We start from the raw sequence: 19,040 nt of genomic DNA on the forward strand, positions 1-19,040 counted from the left end.
CGAGTAGGTTTGACAATGGCCATTTCATGAGACACTAGAGGTGTTATTACCCACTGATCAAAGGTAATGGAAGAGAAAGCTCAGACTTCCTTGTACTCCCTGGGAAAGCTGTGCTTAGTGCAACCAATCACATCCCAAGCAACGTGAAAGGCAAACATCTGTGCCTCATTTGCACTGAATTCAGTTATTATCTCATCTACCAGTGTCAGGATCTCAAATACTACTAAGAATTAGCCTTCCTATTTCTCTTGCATCCTGCATCACAATTTCCTCTAGACTCCATCTAGATCTTACCTACCCTACACTTTTTCTACCACTTTTTGCTTTCTGTTTTTTAGGAGTTTGGATTAGCCAGCAGGGCAAATCTAATCTTGCAACATTTTGCTATGATTAGTTTGGCAAACTATGAGCCAATCCCAACCAGCACAATCTTATTTAATACAACTCTCCCTGTTTTCCAAGACTAGCCAAAGGAAAGCAGGAGCCAGCCACTCTGTAGTGCCACCAGAGGAATTCCAGCATCCAAAAATAGATGAGGGCTTTGTGTGCCACGTGTTGTACCTTCCAGCAACAGGAGCAATTGTGACATTTCCAAAATGACTTTCATTTATCTACTGCTGTTCTTTTTTTCTTGATTGGCACATACACCCTCACTTCAAGAAGAGAGATTTTCTGCATCTTAATACATTTTTTTAATTTTTTTTAATCTCAAGAAGTATATTTGCACTAGCAGGACGTGCTCATCCATCATAAGGTAATTTATATAAAAGCTGTGAGGAGGAGAAGTACAGTAACATGTGGAATAAATCACTGTCAAGTAGAAGACCTGTTTTTTAAACATATCTCTATGTTTAAGAATAGTTATAGGACTACATAAAGCAGACATTTCCCCCTGCTTTCCCCTTCAGAGGTAAGCCATTTCCTCAAGGATCAGCAGGAAGATGCTTCCTTCCCTTTACAGCTGAACCCTCTATGAGGGTAGCCCCATTCTGGGAGAGTCATCACTACGCAGATATACCCAGCCAGCATCTCACATCCCTCCTGACCTACCTGCACTGACCTCACAAGAGCAGTCCCTTAAGAAAATAACATCCCCCCGCAGCAGGGCCAGGCTTCTGTATAGCAGCTGACAAAAAGAGACAGTGCGAGATATATTGCCTTTTATTGCATGCAACAACTTCCTGCTAAATGCGAACATGCAGCTTTACAGAAACAGCTATCTGAAGAAAGCTTAACACACATAGTGCTGGACAACTGCAGCAACAAGAGCCGTAGGCCACAGACACATTTTTCTTCGCAGCCAGAAATCTGCACGATCCTCTGAATTTCGTAGACCCTAACCATCAGGAACGACTTCCTTTTCTTCAAAACTGAACTAAGTTCACCAGAAGAATTTCCTTCCCTTTCAGTGTGACTCCCTATCCTCTAAGGCAAAGCCTTTTTATAGCAGCAGCTGCAATTGCATACAGCTGGTCGGCTTCCTGCCCCTCCTGTGTTAACTCCTTCCCTGCCTCTCGAGCTGGACCTGCTGAGAAGGAGGGGCTATGCTCAGCCTTATGACACCTCTGAGCCTTCACAGAGTTTCCCTGGCCCACTGTCTGGTCATCTCTTAGCGAAAAGATCACATGCGTATCCCCCTGTAATTTAACTTGATTAAACGAGTGGCTTTCCCCGCTGAACTTGCTCATATTTTAAAGGGTGAATTGAGGAAAAAAGGCATCACTGAGGCAGTCTCAGGCCATGTAATGATGCTTTCCAGAAAGGCGCTGGCACCTGGCTGCAATGTGCTGATACCTCCCAGGGTGCTGCTGTGAGGCCGGGTCAGCTCGGTTCAGTCAGATCCGTGACGTGTGCATGCAGGCTCATGTATTCATCTGGAACATTATTCCGCAATGCATCATTCAAGGAACAGAGTATCTTCAACTGTGTTCTTAAGGGTCACTAAAAACAAGCTGCAGAAAGATTGACATTTTCAAGGGAAACTGTTTATAAATTGTCTAGTTTATATTTCTGAAAAATGTCTTCTTTTGTTAAAAACACGTCCCCCATTTTTCCTAGCTCTGATTCTGCTTAAATTTCCCAAACCACCAGTTTACTTTTGGATATTTTGACCTGGTGATCAATTTATTTTTGAAGGCATAACTAACCGGAACAACAAGGGGAGGTGGGGAAGGCTTTTTTTAACCCAGAGCTATCAGTAAGAGCAGTGGGCACTGCCACAGCCCTGCAGTTCCTCCCCCAGTGATGGCAGCGCTGCTCTGCATGCACGGCTGACACCTGTGGAAGCAACAGGAGCTCACAGCTCACTGTGCCCCGCATGCGTGTGCAATTCCTGGAAGCCTGAGCTCATCTGCCTGTCCAGCATCTCCAGAAATCCATCCCTGAGTGTCTGCAAAATAGGTGACTGCATTAAAACTTGTATCTATACAAAGTTATTGTTTGAAGGCAATTTCTTTTAAATAGACCTTTTATATTTTTAGAATAACAACAGTAAAGCCAAATTTGGATTAGATATTGGACATTGTAATCTATACCTTATTGAACCTACGAGGAAAAAGGGGGCTAAAAATGGCACTTAATTATCTGTTGGTTATATCCAGACACAAAAAGTGCTGGGGTTTTGTCCTTGTTAAGAAGATTATCTTCGCTTTTTCCTCTGGAATGCATGTAAAACAGTTCTTGCCTTGCTGCAATCTTTAGGAAAAACATTCACTGCTAAATTACCTGTTGTCTGGGGATTCCCATTTTGCAATAAGCTGCTGAAATTGCATTTTAATATGGAGCCTTGACCTGTGCTGTGCATTTCTCTACACGGCTCTACAAGCCATTTCTCTTATGGAGGTCCTGACCTGAGGAGCTCAACCTGGAACCTCAGCCACGGCCAGAGGGGGATAAAATGCAACACCTAGGAGATTTCAGTAAACAGTAAAACCATTCCAACCTAATCTGTGCTAAAATGCTTGGAATGCAAGAGCCACCGATGATGCCCCTTGTCTGTGTGTCTGACTGAATCCTTTCTTTTCTGGGAGGAAAGCAGAGCCTGGGAACTAGGCCAAATGCCTGCCACTTACCTTAAATTGGTCAGCCGCTTTGAAATTAAAAACACTGAAAACTGCAACACCAAGAAAACAAGGCTTCCTTCACACTACATGCAAAATGCAACATTGGGTTTGTTGTGATTTTTTTTTCCATTTTAGTCAGTGTATGCTTTTTTTCCATTTCTGCTCAAAGGTAGAAGCCAGTTACAGAATCCTGGCCAAGAATTCATTAAGGTTTATAAAAAATAGATTTATGGTTATTTAGGAGTTGGCACAACAGCATGTTGCTGCTGGAGAAGAAATATAGTTTTGAAATAGTCTGAAACAATGGATATGCTATTTCAAGGAAATGCTATACTGTATCTTCGCCTGTTATATTTAGAGAAATATTGTACAATGTATGTGGGATCGTCAGTAGGAAGACTTCTCAATGGTTTTATTTTCTTAAATACATAGTCAGTTCCAGAATTTATTTTGTTCCATAAGAATTATTTCATTGCTGCAATAAGGTTGGGTGGAATTAAAATGATGGAACAAATTCATCACTCACTGAAGCAGGTGCACCTATATGGAATGTGCTTTTGTGGTTTTTGTTGTTGTTTTTTTTCCTCTATGTTCTCTGGAAGAAGTGATTAAAAGTACAGTACCAAAGGTCTGTTTGAGAATTCAGAAAAAAATCAGGCTGGATCCACAATCAGTAAGGCTATATACATGTCATGATGCTGGCAAAGTCTTCCAGTAAATGTGGTACTTTGGCTTACAGATTTAATAGCACTTCCTCAGCTTGAGTAAGCCAATCAAAAGAGATACATGTAAGTCAATATGACTGAGTCTATATTTGGATTTTTCTAGGTATAGAGGTAGCTAGAAATACTCTCTAAAACATGTTGGCGGAAGTGCCAATATGAGACCTGGTGTCATGAACAACTGCTCTCAGTGCTGCACAATTTCGGTTATTTGAAACATTTATCTCCAGCATTCCTTGATATGGATAGTCATAAAAATGACTGTTTCATCACATAACACACAAAATCACCATGACATTGCCATGTACCTACAGCAGGTTCTTTGGGGATGGTAGCAAGCTCATGTTGGTGGGACCGTGGTATCCCTATGAGCTCCCAGGACCTCCATGAGCTTGCACGTGGAGCTGAAGTGAAGGCAAGAGAGAGTGTGCTCCTACTCAGCTGTCTGCCTGCCAGCAGCTGAATTTTCTCCCTTCTCTCTTAGGAGAGTTATTTGCTTGTTTTTAATCCTTTTCTTCTCATTTTGAGGTCAGATCAAGCAGAAAAGACACATGATTTTCTGGCTGCGTTTTCTTGGGAGGCTGTGAGATGCTGGCCCTCCAATAGGTTGGCTTAATTAGAGGAGGTCAGCCAGCCAAAGAAGGCCAAAAGTAAAACAGAATAATGTACTCCCTCAGAGGGAGATTAGATTGGTTAAAAGAAGACAAACCTATGTTAGATTTATGAAAGATAATACTCGATGGTGTACTATTTTAGCTTAGTCTCTACACATTCCTGTGTCAATGGCAACATCTGGAGTCACTGTGCTGCATGGCCACAGTACACAGTTTCGATCCAGCATCTGAGCACATAACTACACAGTTTCCTGGGAGGAGGACAAGAGACACATCTCCTCTGAGCCTTGAAAAATTTTGCAGTGCTTTCTTGTTTCCCAAAATTAGGTCCCCTACCAGAATCATACAGTAACAGAAACAGTTTACTACTCTAAAGAAAATATAAGCAAGATAATAATGGAAACATCAATAGCCTTTTGAAAACATAACCAGTAACTCTGGAGATATTTTTTCATCTTCCACCCAAGATTATATATTGCCCATTTATAGTCTGTGTAGAAAGATACTAGTGAAAACTCAAAAGATAGAAGGCAATAAAGAATACACATCTCAGGTCTTGCGTGTGGAGAGCCCTCAGAAAACAGGGACGACTTTGGGTCTCTCTAATGTTATAGCACAAGGTAAATGGCTGTGGGAAATATTAGAAAGTGCCTGGCTATGGAAGATACCATCCATGGGAGTACTGCTTTTGGACAGCAGTGTTTTGAAGAATTGCTGAGCCACATCTTTTCAGCACATGCACAGACTTTCTGTAAATGTTTCGTGAAACCATTTAGACTTTTGGTACTTCAAGTGTTCTTAGAAAAGGAACTGTACATTTTATATTCTTCTAGTTTGTCTTAAACCTTCAGTCTGAGAATTATATATGGTGATTTCTTATTTTTGAGATAGATTTAAAAGAGTAAGTAATTGTTTATGGCCAACTTCTCACTTCACCACCCTCTGAATTTCTACTCTGTCTTCCTTCAGTTGCTTTTTTTCTAGATCTAGAAGTACTAATCTGCTCAGTTCCTCCATGTACAGAAGTCTTTCTGTACTTCTAATGTACGCCTGTGCCTCTTCTGGCTCTTTCATACACTTTCAGGAAAGGCTTCTCAGAACTGTAAACAATACTCAGTTCTGGCACAAAATAATAATGCAGTAGCATAATGCTGTTTTCCAATCTATTTTTGCTGTCTTTCCCAGCACAAATTCTCTTTTATAGAGCAGTGTTAGGCACGGAACCAATACCTTCAGGGAACTATCCAAAAGAAGCCCAAGATTTTTCTTTTAAATAACTCAGTGCATAGCCATATTAACAGATATCATGAAAGCTGTCTTTTTTCCTCTTTGTAGCACAGCCTTCCTACACCTTTGTCTCCTGGTTGTTAACTGCTTGTCATGGTTCTTTTCATCCACAGAATGACCTTCTCCCAGTGTCATTTCTAGTAATTTCTGTTGAGGAACTTTGTCAAAGACTTTTTGGAAACAAGCTGAATCCGTACAAACTATCAGTACTTTCCTAAAATGGAGTCCTGCAAAAAAATCTTCAACATCCTGGAGAGACATGATTTTTCCTGCAAAAATATGTCAACCTTTTTAAATATTTTCTAATACATTTGAATTCAGTGTTTTCAGAGAATCATAGAATCACAAAGATTGGAAAAGACCTTTAAGATCATCTAGTCCAAGTCCAACTGTCAGCCTACCACCAATATTTCCCCACTAAACTACGTCTCTCAGTACAACATCTAAACTTTTTTTGAACACCTCTAGTGGTGGTGACTCAAGACTCAACCACCTCCCTAGTCAGCCCATTTCAGTGCTTGACAACTCTTTCAGAGAATAAATTTTTCCTAATATTCAACCTGAACTTTCCCTGGTGCAACTTGAGGCCATTTCCTCTAGTCTTATTGCTAGTTACTTGGGATAAGGGGCTGACCCCACCTCGGGGTCTTTGCTGAAGTATATGTAGATTATGTCAACAGCTTTTCCCTCAGCAACAGGTGTGTCACTCGATCATAGAAGGAAATCATGTTAATCAAGCAGGACCTGCCTTTTGTGAATCCATGCTATCTGGGTCTGACCCCCTGGTTGTCCTGCGCATGCTGTGTGATCTCACTCAAGATGATGTGATGATTTTATAGCATTGTCCCATTTTACTGGTATAAAAGTAAATAACAGTTCTGTAGTAGTAAAGTAGTATGTCTTTACTAAAATCCCTTAAGAAATTAAAGTTTTGGTCTACTTTAGTTCCTTTGGTATTTGTTGACTCTAAGTGATGCAACTTAATGCCCATCTCATAGCTCAGCAGCTTCCAAACTGAGTTCCTTTGGAACATGTGGTTCTGGTCATTTTGTCCTGTTTATTGGACAGGCTTTGTTTGAAACCTCTTCTGCTGACACGTCATCTTGATATGGTGCCTCAAATGCTTAGCTTCTAAAAAAAGGCTGTGTGGACTCTCCCTGCAGCTCTTTGTGATGAATATCAATACAATAAGTCATTTAGCAACAGTGCTATGACGCTTTCTTTCTCAAGTGCTTCTTTCAAATTGTGATAGCCTTTTTGACAAAATGTTAGGCTTTCTGCTTCTAATATGTTTGAGAAGAGTTTGACTTAGCAGTTTTTATATGCTTAACTATTCAGAGTATTATCTGTCCCTCCTTATTACTAATTTTCAGTTAACTTGCTGAAGGTTATGTATCTGAAGATCTTCCTTACCTGAACACAACTTCTAGATTTTGAAGGACAAAATGCTCTCCTTAAATTTCTAATGTTCTGCTTAAATGAGATCATTCTGGGGACTGCGGGGCTGGCGTAATTTTGCATAACTGTTTATAAGTCTTTCGGGATTTATATCATTCACTTAAATTGAACTTAAAATGTAATGCCAGTAAAAAATCTCCTTGACCATGCAAACATGTTACCCTTTTAAATTACATTTTTAATTTCATTTTAACAGATGCTCTCAATTTATTTCAAACACTGCTGAAGAGAGCAGCATACTTTAACTCTTGATGTAACAAGAACCCTGAGTTAGAAAATCCTGCTATTCCTCCAATCCCATGGGCCCTACATAGGTCCTCTTCACACTGCTGAGGACTACGTCCAGAGTTGCCTTTTCTGTTATGAATTGCTAACTACTTGGCTGAAGAGGACAACAAAAAAATCAATGTCTGCACTGTAGCTTTACAAGGTATTCACTCAGTCTACATGGGCAGAGCTGTATTCTCCAGTTACTGTGCTTTTTGCCCAGTGGGCTCCCTGGAATCCCTTGGTGCGTCACAGGCACTGTTATCTCCAGGACTCATTGACTTGTGGGATAGCCCTTATGATACATCCTCAGTATTTTGCTGTCTCATCACTTTCACCTGTTATTTTAGTATCTTCATTTAGTGCTCAGCCTTCCAGTTCACTTGGTTATTTTTAGCCTTGTAAAATTTCTGTTGATTATACATTTCTTGTTGGCCCGGTTGTCTGGTTTTACATCCTCTACTTACACAAGACTTTACTTGTTGAACCTGTTCCTCACTGTTTCCTTCTTCAGCTGTTTTAACTTGTGTTCTACCTTTTATTCAAGGACATAAGGTTTTATTACTCTAAATACAGAGGACACAGCATCCCCAAGTCTTCCTCACCTGTCAACTTTCCTTCAATATTAACTTAAAACATACCCATTTGATTTTTTTTTTCTTTTCAGTGTCAGCAGCCCAATTCCATCTTGGTTTACATGAAGTCCATCCTTCCTGCTCCATTTATTCAAGAATATTCTCTCATAAATCAGCCTCTTCTCTCCTTTACTCTATCCAGTACCTTGAAACTTAGTGAAACTTGTTTTCTGCTTTTACTGGTTGTGTTGCTGGTGAGATTAACTGGCTGCCACCAAGCCTAGCACTTCAGCAGTAAGCACCCAAGTTGCTTTCCTGATATTTTAAGGTTTGGAATCAGCTAAGATCTGTATTTGAAATCAGTGAGTTTCTTTTCAACTATGATCTTCCACTGATAGGCTTTAAAATCTGCTTAGGAGACTACAACTATCTACAACTTAGTAGACTAGACTTTAAAGCTCTGTGAGTTTATCTCATACACATCTAAGCTCTACAGTCCTACATAAATAAAAATCTGACCAAACGTGGAATCCAGAAGCTCTTCCTAAATCTATAGGTTAAAACACTAATACTGAAAACTCAGGGTTCTTGTTATGAGATACATAATTCAAATTTATTTTTGTTGATTTTAAAGACTATTAAACTTCAAAACCAAGTTCAGTCTAAGTAAATTTCTCAATTAGGGTTTAGTATTTTGAAAGCATAAGGTGCTGATTCTGAGTAGTTAAGCTACATCATCTAGAGTGCCTTAAGAAGTTTGAACCGAAAATACTTGTGTCCATGTACAGAGAACGTTGTGTAGGTGAATGTGCAAACACAATATCCCGGTGGACTTTTGCCTTTTCCTTTTGTGCTACTAAAATGGGATTGATGGAATATTTCTGAAGACACAATATATTAGTTAGGTACCAGTCAGCCACTGAAAGGTAATGATAATTGTATTCCATAAGTATCTCAAGCTTTGTCTTGACATTTTAAATAGAACACCAGCCACTTTGGATCCTAAAATATTTTAGTCAAATTATACTTCTGGCATTCAATTTAGATCTTTGTAAGTGTAATAAAATATTTTTTCTGTATCCAAGACTGTTCTATGTTTTGAGTGTGATCCAATGAGTGAAAATATGCAACAAAAAATGTAGAGTATTTTCTTTTTTTTTCTTTTGAAGATAAGAAATGCATGGTATTGTAATACCACTGATTCATGGTGTTATTTGACTAAGACCAACTTTGCTATTGTGCCTTTTATACCACTTCAAATAATCTTGCCCCTATATATACATTTTTTAATATAGTCACAAAGTTCTCCCTTGTATTCTGTTTTCCTTCCTGTTAGTGCTAACTTACCAACATTTTTATTTTTTCATTAAAAAGTCAAAAATACAGATTGGGTGGAGGACAGAATAAAGATTCTACTTTAGATGACTCAATATTTTTCTTATCAGTAACGCCTGCACTTTAGTCATATTTTCTTTCAGGAAGCTAATACTCAGCCCTTGTGTTTGGCTGTGATAGATATCTACCATAGGCAGAGGTCATGAGACAGCTCATAATAAAACAAAAGTTTTAATTTAGAAATGTGTTCCCTTGCGCTATAAAAAAATCAGGCAACAGTATTCTTCTCCCACACTACTACCTTTTCAATCCTGGAATACGGTAGAAAATGGTTGTTTTCTACTTTGGAAGTGAAAGAAATGCTCACCAATATTACAAATATTTAATTGCAAATTTCCAATACAAAGGGATATAAGCTGTCACCTTTGACACCTTCCCTGTGTGACCTGGGGGCAGGAAGGAAAGACAAACGTGGAAGTAGTCAATCAGGTTGCTGAGACTTCTTTGCTGTTATTGCTGTTCATTTAGCCATAAGAAAAGGTGTGCCCTATGCCTGCCTCAAGCAAAAGGCAAGGACATCTAAAAGAAAATGTCCTGTATGGAGGCAACTTGCTTCTCATTAAACTCATCACTCTGGTGAGAGTAATGAATCAAATTTTCTTGCTACACTGGAGAAAGAGGACTGGGAAACTAATGAGGGTAGGAAAGCTTTCCTAGCTCCCTGTCCAAAAATTTAATCCCAAAATACAGCAAAGCTCGGTGTTTCATAAATGTCATTATGCTAACATATGTTCTAGCCTCATGTGATTATGCTATGTTTCACTGAATTAATCAGAAAGAATGACATGAATCATAACAAGAATTGACAAGAATTGTTGTCTTTGTATAGGCTTCAAAATTCAGCTGTGAGCATCACTTGGAAGCAGTGGCTTGAAATCACAGGCAGATTTTGGACAGTCTTATGACTTATGCCCAATTGAGCACACAGAATGAACTTTCAGAACGAATCTAAGGAGTGAACTAGTTCTTGCCATTTTTTCAATGCTGAACAGAATTCTAGGTACTCATGATGTGTACGTCCTTCTCTAGGCAGGCCAAAATAAAAGCAGTATCACAGAAAAGTCAGAAAAATATACTGCCTACTTTCTAGCAGATGCCTCTTCCAAAGCCTTATGAAGGCAGATCAAAGCAGACTCCAAGATGACTATAAGCAAACATTTGGGCACAGTAGAAATTTGTGCTTGAGAGCGGGCAGCCTCTTGGATGCATTTGGGAAGCTCCAAAATGATCTTATTCCTTTATACTTGATCTTGAACCCTTAACTGTTTTAGAATAAGATTTTTTTTTCATTAAATACAAAATCCCCTTTCAAAAGCCCGTGTGGACCTACCTGCATCCTAATACAATGACCTTGAGACACCACAATGAAAATGGCTGTGAACAAGAAATACCCAAAAACAAGGAAGATGCCTTTGTCTTACATATTCACTATGTTTAACATAGAAGTTAAGCAATCTATGATTTAAAGTTTGTTGATCTATGCATGTAAGATTTGCTTGTGTGACTTACTGCTAATTTGAGATAGAAAAGAACCATCAATAAGACAGGAAGAACTGCATAGCAACAAAATATTTTGTTAATAATACATCACTGGCAATACAATTACATGCATTGTTTTAGTACCTGATGAAATAAGTGAACAATTATAACCATTCTGATCTGGCAAATTTTCTTGGTAACCAGAATCCCTTCAAAGGAACTCTGGCTGATAAAGCGACAATAAAGTGCTGCTGTTCAGGCAAATCAGATTGCACTTGCTTTTTTTTTTTTTTAAAACAATATTTGCAGTTGAGGTTTAACATGCTGTAAAATGAAGTTACAAAGGAGACCAGTTTTCTGTTTGCTAGCAGCAGCTGCAGATGTTAAATCAGTTGCTCCTAGAGGAGCATGGCTCACGGAACACTTCAGAGGGGCTTTTTTCTGATCCAGTTGTTCCACTATGGAGTACTTGAACCAGATCGCTTAAAAGCTTTGAGGTTTTTCCATGGATAGAGAGCAAGAAATAAGGTAACATGGAAAGCTGCTCCAAGGACCACCAAGGTTCAGAAAAATGAAGTGTTTGAAGTAAGTTCTGAATTAACAAAAATATCATGGGTTTTTGGGCCTCAGTCATCATCCTTCACTCTTTTGGCAAACAACAGTTTTTCCACTAATCTAAACTGAACTGCAGTGTAATTTGTAAGTGGCAAAACACATTTATTATGGTTAATCTGAAAATACAGATAAAAGTTGTCAGAGCTTCATTTCATGTGGTTTTCATTTTCCATCTATTTGTAACAAAAATACAGTGGCTGGCTAGACGAAGACTAAGAATTCAGTTTAATGTCAAAGCAACAGCAATACAATTAAGTTAAAATGCACACTTTCGCAAATAAGCACATGCAGATTTTCAGTTTCTTAAGATCCATTTGGTGCCCAGAAAAATGTTTGTCTATCTTAAGTGACCATCGATGGGAAGAAGTTATCACTCTGGGGATCAGCACAGTGAAGGCCTCCTGGTTCGGCTCACAGACTGCTGTGCACAACAGTGCAACACTGACTGAAAGTGATTGCTGTCTAAGGACTATGCAGCAGCCAAATGAAAGATGGGTGTCAGTTCAGGGTCTACTGGGCAGGTGTCCACATCAAAAAAACCACAGCTACCACACATTCACTGGCAATCTTGTCTGTGTTATAACCTGAAAAACAGGCATGGAAATTTAGCCACGTTTTTACTTCTCAAAGATAGCCCAACTTTTCAGGCTTGAGGGACATTAACAACATAATCTGGAAAAGTCTACTGACTGGTGTAGTCAGTTTATGTACACACAGACATCAGCAGAGCCTAGTGAATACTGCAAAGATTATTTGTGCACAGCCCTTTACGTTCTGAATACCTCTTTATTCATACTGCTACTTGGGCACTTTTGAGGGTTTTATCTATTTGTTTTTCTTCTGGATAGGAGGAATGATGTCAACCAATCTTCACAAGATAAAACTGCAAAACATGATGTGAACCTCCTCTCACCAAGCAGCAGTAATGAAATTGAACTTACATGCATAGGCTGACTAAATTTAATCGAACTTCATGCATTTCAGAGTGGTGTCGAGTCTCAGCAAGGCATCTACACTCTGTGCAAGGACATGGCTAACTCCGAAGGCAGTTCATCCAACCTACCTTGCAACACTGCCCTAGAGAGCTTTTTTCCCTTTACTTACTTTATCAAAAATGTTCAGGATAAACTTAGACAAGATATATAGCTTTGAGGTGTCAAAATGAAGATGTGGTGAGTCCTATCAACCTGGACATACATCCCCAAAAATCACTCTGATTAAAAAAACTGATGCAAGCCAAAACTAAACCAATACCCTGTGGTCAAGGTGACTATTATTGTACTTAGATATGAATTTTCAGAGAGTTAACATGGAAAATTCAGAAATATCTTTATTAATATCCCTTGTTCTCTCGGGAGTGACAGCAAGTGTATCTTTTGGCAATCCAGAACTACATGTACGCACAGAAGAATGACTTCTTTATCTAAATCAATAATTGCACAAGACAATGCCATCCTCTGAGAGGTTTAATACATAGGATATTCAGGATATAATCACGCAGTGATTCTCGGCATATATCTCTTAGGAGTGTTGATACATTACCCTAAAAAGAAGGAGGAATCCAATTACTTGAAGACTGCAGAAATACATTTATAGCCATTTCATTCATGGCCTTTTCAAGGTCATTAAATAAAGAGGCCTGCACATTGTGAAGGGTGTAGATCTAGATCAGTGGAAAGAAGGATGATTTTTGTATTTCTCAGAAGGTGCAACCAATCCAAGTGGCAGACACAGAACTGGGATTTTTCAGCATGAATTCAATATAAATAATTACGAAACAGAGTTTAATCCAGTTTCTTCTACAGTGCCAGGAGATGTTGGTCAAGCCAGCAATAGTCTCATGGGAAATGCAAAACTGAATATTGAACTCAATTCCTTACTATTAGGCAAGGAAATGAGAAAACACGTTAGATAAAGCAAGCTTGGCTCTTTCTGTGGCCCTGGCAGATGTATTAATGATGCACTGGACAAACATGAATTGTGCTCTCACTGAGCAAGACAGAGATTACCCTGTGGAAAAGAAAAAGGCTCTGGAAGACCCTGACTCCAAACTGCATAATTTAAGTAACAATAAATCAGCATATGTTGGATTTTACTTGATTACATTGCATGCTTCCCTCTAATACTAATCATATAAGGCATAACCCCCTGTCAGTACTGGAATGGTACACATTACTTGAATTACTACCAACTGTAGACATCCTAGATCACCTTTATGTTGCACTAGTTTAGTACCTTCCCAATTTCACTTCAGTAAATCTAAGAGCCCGTAAAGCAGGAATAAAATGTAACAGAATACTAGAGAATCACTTAGAGTATGACAAGTTGCTTTGTAAGCAGAAGGCAAGTACGATTTGGATCATAAAAATGTCACACTACCAATAAACATTGTCTTGCTATCTTCAAAACTCTTTCCTTAGGATAAATGCAGATTCACCATTTGTGTGATAGCAGTTTAATCATCTCAAAAAAGAAAAAAGCAGAGCTAATTAAGTTACATGGGCAGTTACATGTGGAGGGAAAAAGGGAAGAAAGAGAAAGGATAGGAAATTTTAGGATTTTGGGTAGAAAATCTGGTTGCTTTGAAGTCTGCATTCAGTATGAGGACAGACATGCATAATTACAGACAGAAAACTGATGGACGTGTGATTATAGACAGATGGTTTGCTCGGCAGGAGTTTCTGACAGCTGGTCTCCAGCACTTCTTATAAGTCTTTATGACCTGATCTTTCTTCAGCACATAAATATTCATGTACTTACATTTTTATGTATGATATAGGTGTAAAACAAGAAATGGTTCTGCAAGGTGCTGAACAGACTTACTTTTAAAATTAACCATGAAAACTTATGCCAGATGCTAAAATTTAATCAGTCCTGCTGACTTTGTTGAGTTCTCTGAGCCATCCAAGCACCCTTTGACTCTCTGGAGAATAGCAACCAACTCTGGGAGGAAATTCTTTCTATCTCTGTAAGATGTCTCAAGCATGTGGGAACAGTTCAAGTCTGATAAATAGTTTGGATGTATTATTTGTTGGGTTAATATTAACTAAAATGAACATTAGACTGAACTGTATGTAGTAGGAAAATCAGGAAAAAAAAAAATCTTGCTACAAACTTCTCCAAATAAAACATATCACTATGGTTAAGTTCAGCAAAAGATCTAAAAGTCCTTCTGCATTCTTTGATTTGGGTATGTAATGAAATTGTGCACAAAATCTGCATTAGGACGAGACACAGTGAGGCACCAGCCCTTCCTTTCTAGGCAAAGAACATCAACATGAGGGTAGGAGGGAAGTGACAGTTTGCTCTGCTCAGGTTCCTAAACCACAAAATCTGTGGTGACAGATTTAGGGGTGAGCTAAATAATAAATAAATAAAAATCCTATGAGACTGAAGTCTTTCCCTCAGACCTTATTTCTTTTAAGCTCTCTTTTCATTCTTTCAGTCTTCGTAACAATTTCCTTAGTGCAGGCAGGGAGATAAACTTCTTTGTTTCATTCGTAAGAACTGCAAGAGTTGAGCTAGACAGAGGTACCCTAGATTGATGAGAAATAACTCATTGTTATTTCAGCCTATTGCAAGGAGAGCACTGTCACATTTTTCATCTCATTATTTCGAGTGCCTTGATGGCTGTGAATGAATCAGTCTGTAGATGAGGATATGGTGGCTATCGTTCTCATTACTAGCTCAATTCTGTCTGATTTTGAGCCTAAAAAATCTGCTTTTGAACTTGTCTTCTGCCTTACCAGTTCTAGGTTACTACTCCTGAAAATGCTTGTTCTAAGGTCATTTCATATTTATTAAAGAAACATAAAGCCATCAAATATTTCAAGTCAAACGCCTGCAGCTGGATGCAGTTTTGCATCCTTTATGCATTTAGCAATTAGCCCATTGTGTTCAGCTCCCAGTCAAGTACTGCAGTGTTGCATCATGCTGTGGTTTCTATATGGCAAATGTAATAAAAGTGTAAGTTTTGAAGCACTAGTCATTTTTGCACAATTGTGAAAACCTCACGTAGCCAACAAATTTTTCCATACCTTCATTTGAAATGCATCTCAGTCTTCTTTGCGCACATTAAATGCACAATCCCTTTTTCAGCACTTGTCCTGCAAGCCCTGCTGAATGCAGTTATTATGCTTTTAGGATGAGACATATTTTCCACACATAACTAAGCCAGGGATGTCTCACACCACCAGACCTCTGCAGTCTGTGCATGGCCTTTCGTTTGAAACAAAGAGGCGTCCAGCCAGACACAACTGCCATTACTTGCTCTCATGTAGCTATGAAGAGATATCTTTGTTGCCATGGATTTTGACGGTTTGACATTAAAAGGAATTAATGATAAGGCTCAGAAAGATAAGTACGACCACAATCTTCCTAACAGCTAGTGATATACAAATTTCTCCATTCTAGTGTATATAGTGAAAGCGATGTAACAAAACAAAAGTATTGGTGTTACTTAGATATTCCAGCCATCAGAGCCATATTCTGATTGCTGAGATACAAAGTCACACACACTCACATTCTAGGCCTGGAAGGAAACAATGTGCAAATGAACTGCCCTATCTGAAACTATCGAAGACTGCAGTTTAAAAAATGTTCATAGTAATGTGCAAAGGGCTCAGGTGGGCAGATCAGTTGAACTAAAAGTTCCTTGGGGAGCAGCTCCTGTCTTTATACACAGGTTTCTGATGACATAACTGTGTTTGTTGTGGCATTCTAGCAAAGCAAGTTAGGAACACAGTCGGTACTCCTAATTTGATGCAATGTAGCTCTATGTTTCAGGAGAGCTGCTTTCTCAGAAGAATGATCTTGGACTCTTTACATTGACGCTCTACTTTTGTGAGTTACCTACCAGTAACTTAATAATTTCTTTAGGAAATGCAGCAGAGGGCTATCAGAAAATAAATGCATTAGGTTCATAAACCTCTCCAAAGCATTGACTTTAGTTTTGAAAGACAAAGTTTTGTTGCTCTCTATGTATTGGTAGCTTCAGTCATTATCAAAATTGCAAGTACAGCGCTGTGTCCATTATTGGTAGCTGCTGACTTGTAAGGCTCTACCTTGGGCCTTGTATTCCTCAAAGCTGAGCCTGACCTGAGCCTGATGGCCTATTTAGGAGGGAATGGGAAACTGTATGCAGGGGATCCAGCTGACACCTGGCTCATTTTTGAGAAAAAAAGAATAATGCAATTTTAGGAGGAAAAAAAATTAGTAGCAAAAAAGCATTAATCCAAGGATAACTTAAGTATTCTGTCTAGGTTCTAGGAAGATTTTCAGAAGGTATGACTACTTTCCATGAGATCACTTCCTAGTAACCTGCATGTAAATGTAAAGTAGCACATACAGCAGGCATTGATTGTACTGAAACATTTTCTAACCATTAATAAGCACAAAACGACTGTGAAATTATAGAGGATCATTTTCTAGTCACTCTGCATACAGTGGACCTGCCTTATTCAATGCTTCTACCATTTTTTATTTCATGTAACTGTGCAGAGATTGCCAAGAGATCTGAAAGGAGATTTGGTTTCAGGTTGGAATAATGTAAATCATACTAATACAGAGCTAATGCAAAGTGGAATCCATCCCATAAAGCAGGGTGTTCACTCCTCTAAGAAGCAGCTGATACCTCTTGATACCTATTGCCTTTTCACTTCCCATTATTTTTACTGCATTACCATAAAGGCCACTTAGTTCAGTAAAAGTTAATAATTTTTGATAAAATAATTTATTACCCAGGACCTTCAAGAAACTGCTTCAAGCTCAGCTGAAATTTGTATATTTAAGTTTTGGAGACTGCTAAAATATCCAGTGCAGACCAACTGATTTGTGGCCAGCCAGTGAAGCAGGAAACATTTGTTCTGCTTTGTTAAACATTGTTAGCCAGTGTTCATCCTTTATATTATTATTCAGTTTTTAGATATATCTGCAAGTGTATTGATTCCTGTAGCCAATATTTATGCACATGTAAAATATGGCTGTATAAAATGAGATAATGAGGAAGTAATATTCTTGGCATGTTCCTCTATATGAAGTAAAGAATTCTGTATTATCCCTTTTGCAGATACACACAATATGCCTGTTATATAGAAGCCCAATCCTATGAAAGAAGCTCTTATAAGAAACTAGTCACAATAAGATGCTGTATCCTCTGTAAAACGCAGAAGACAAACTTTTGGCAGACTCATTCAAATGCCCCTTCAGAATCTAAAGAGACATCAGTTAGAGGTTATGCCTCATTTTTGCCTTGAACAATTATATTTACATCTGTTTTACATTATTACAGAACAGCCTACTAATTTTCAGTTCTTCTTAGTTGAGATAAATAAAGCTAGAGAAGATCATTTCAAAACTGTCAGAATTTTTGCCAGTAGGTTGAATTCTGTATTTATTAATGGCACTGGATAGTTTCTTAAGCAAATATCTAATTTCTCTCTCCAGTACTTGGAATTACTTTAAGAAGAGCTGTTCTTATTTCAACATGTAAAGAGGTACCAAACTTCAATTTGTTTGCTTGTCTAAGAACAACCATTACACCATTCTGTACAGCTAGCAATGCTCAGGGATCCAATGTAATATCAAGATTTCCTGATTTTCTGGGATTTAATTTCTTGCCTTATTTATTTATTTATTGTTGCTATGCTCTCATTCAGGAATTTTTTTTTAAGACATGAAAATTCTGTGAAATTAAAGTAAATGCACTGTAATCTTCTGTACCATAGCAATATTCTTCTGTATATCTTCACATATAAGGCCTTAGTGTTTATCTGTTTTCTTACCTACATTCAACTCAGTCTTCTTATGTGTACATCTCAATTCCAGCAAGTCACACAGCTTTTCTTTTTGACAAAATCTGATAAGAATTCACTTTTGCTGATATAATTCCTGTATTTGGTCTTCAGTTGCAAAAGCTGTGTAGATTTTCAAGTATTTTATTGGAGGATTTATATTTTTCAGGTTAGCCTTTTTTTTTTCCTACTAATTGACTTCTCTTGCAGAAAAAGAATTGCTGCGAATTTAAACAAGACCTTTGAGTATTTGAATCAATACCCCAATGGCTTTATCTTATTCTGTGTGAACAGGATAAATAATGTATTAGAATGCCCCCTTGAGGAACACTGCCAATGATCATCATATTTTCAGGGAGAGATCTGAATACTCTCCAATTTTAGTTAATTCCAAAGCTGACTGCATTATTAGTCAGTTAGAACAGAACACAGTATGTTCAGAATGGGGAAAACAAAGGAGGTAGGATTCAGATACTCAAGTCCTTATTTTACTAAGAGAAAATGCTTTGTGTTTTATGTGTTTTATGTATTTTATGTGTTTTATGTGTTTGGAGCAAATAGGAAAAATATCCTGTATTTATCTACAAAATGAAATCAAATATATTCATTGATTGATCAAATTCACAGCTTTACACCTCAAATTTCAAGTATTTTAATATTTCCAGCTCCCTCTCTCACAGATATTACTAAGATTTCACTGGATTTCACTGTTAGGGCACAGTTCAGATAAGAAATTTCTCACATACTTTTTCATAGAATCACAAAATGGCCTGGG

The sequence above is a fragment of the Meleagris gallopavo genome, chromosome 6 (genome assembly GCF_905368555.1).
Source record: "Meleagris gallopavo chromosome 6, MGAL_WU_HG_1.1, whole genome shotgun sequence".
NCBI classification, from domain to species: Eukaryota; Metazoa; Chordata; class Aves; order Galliformes; family Phasianidae; genus Meleagris; species Meleagris gallopavo.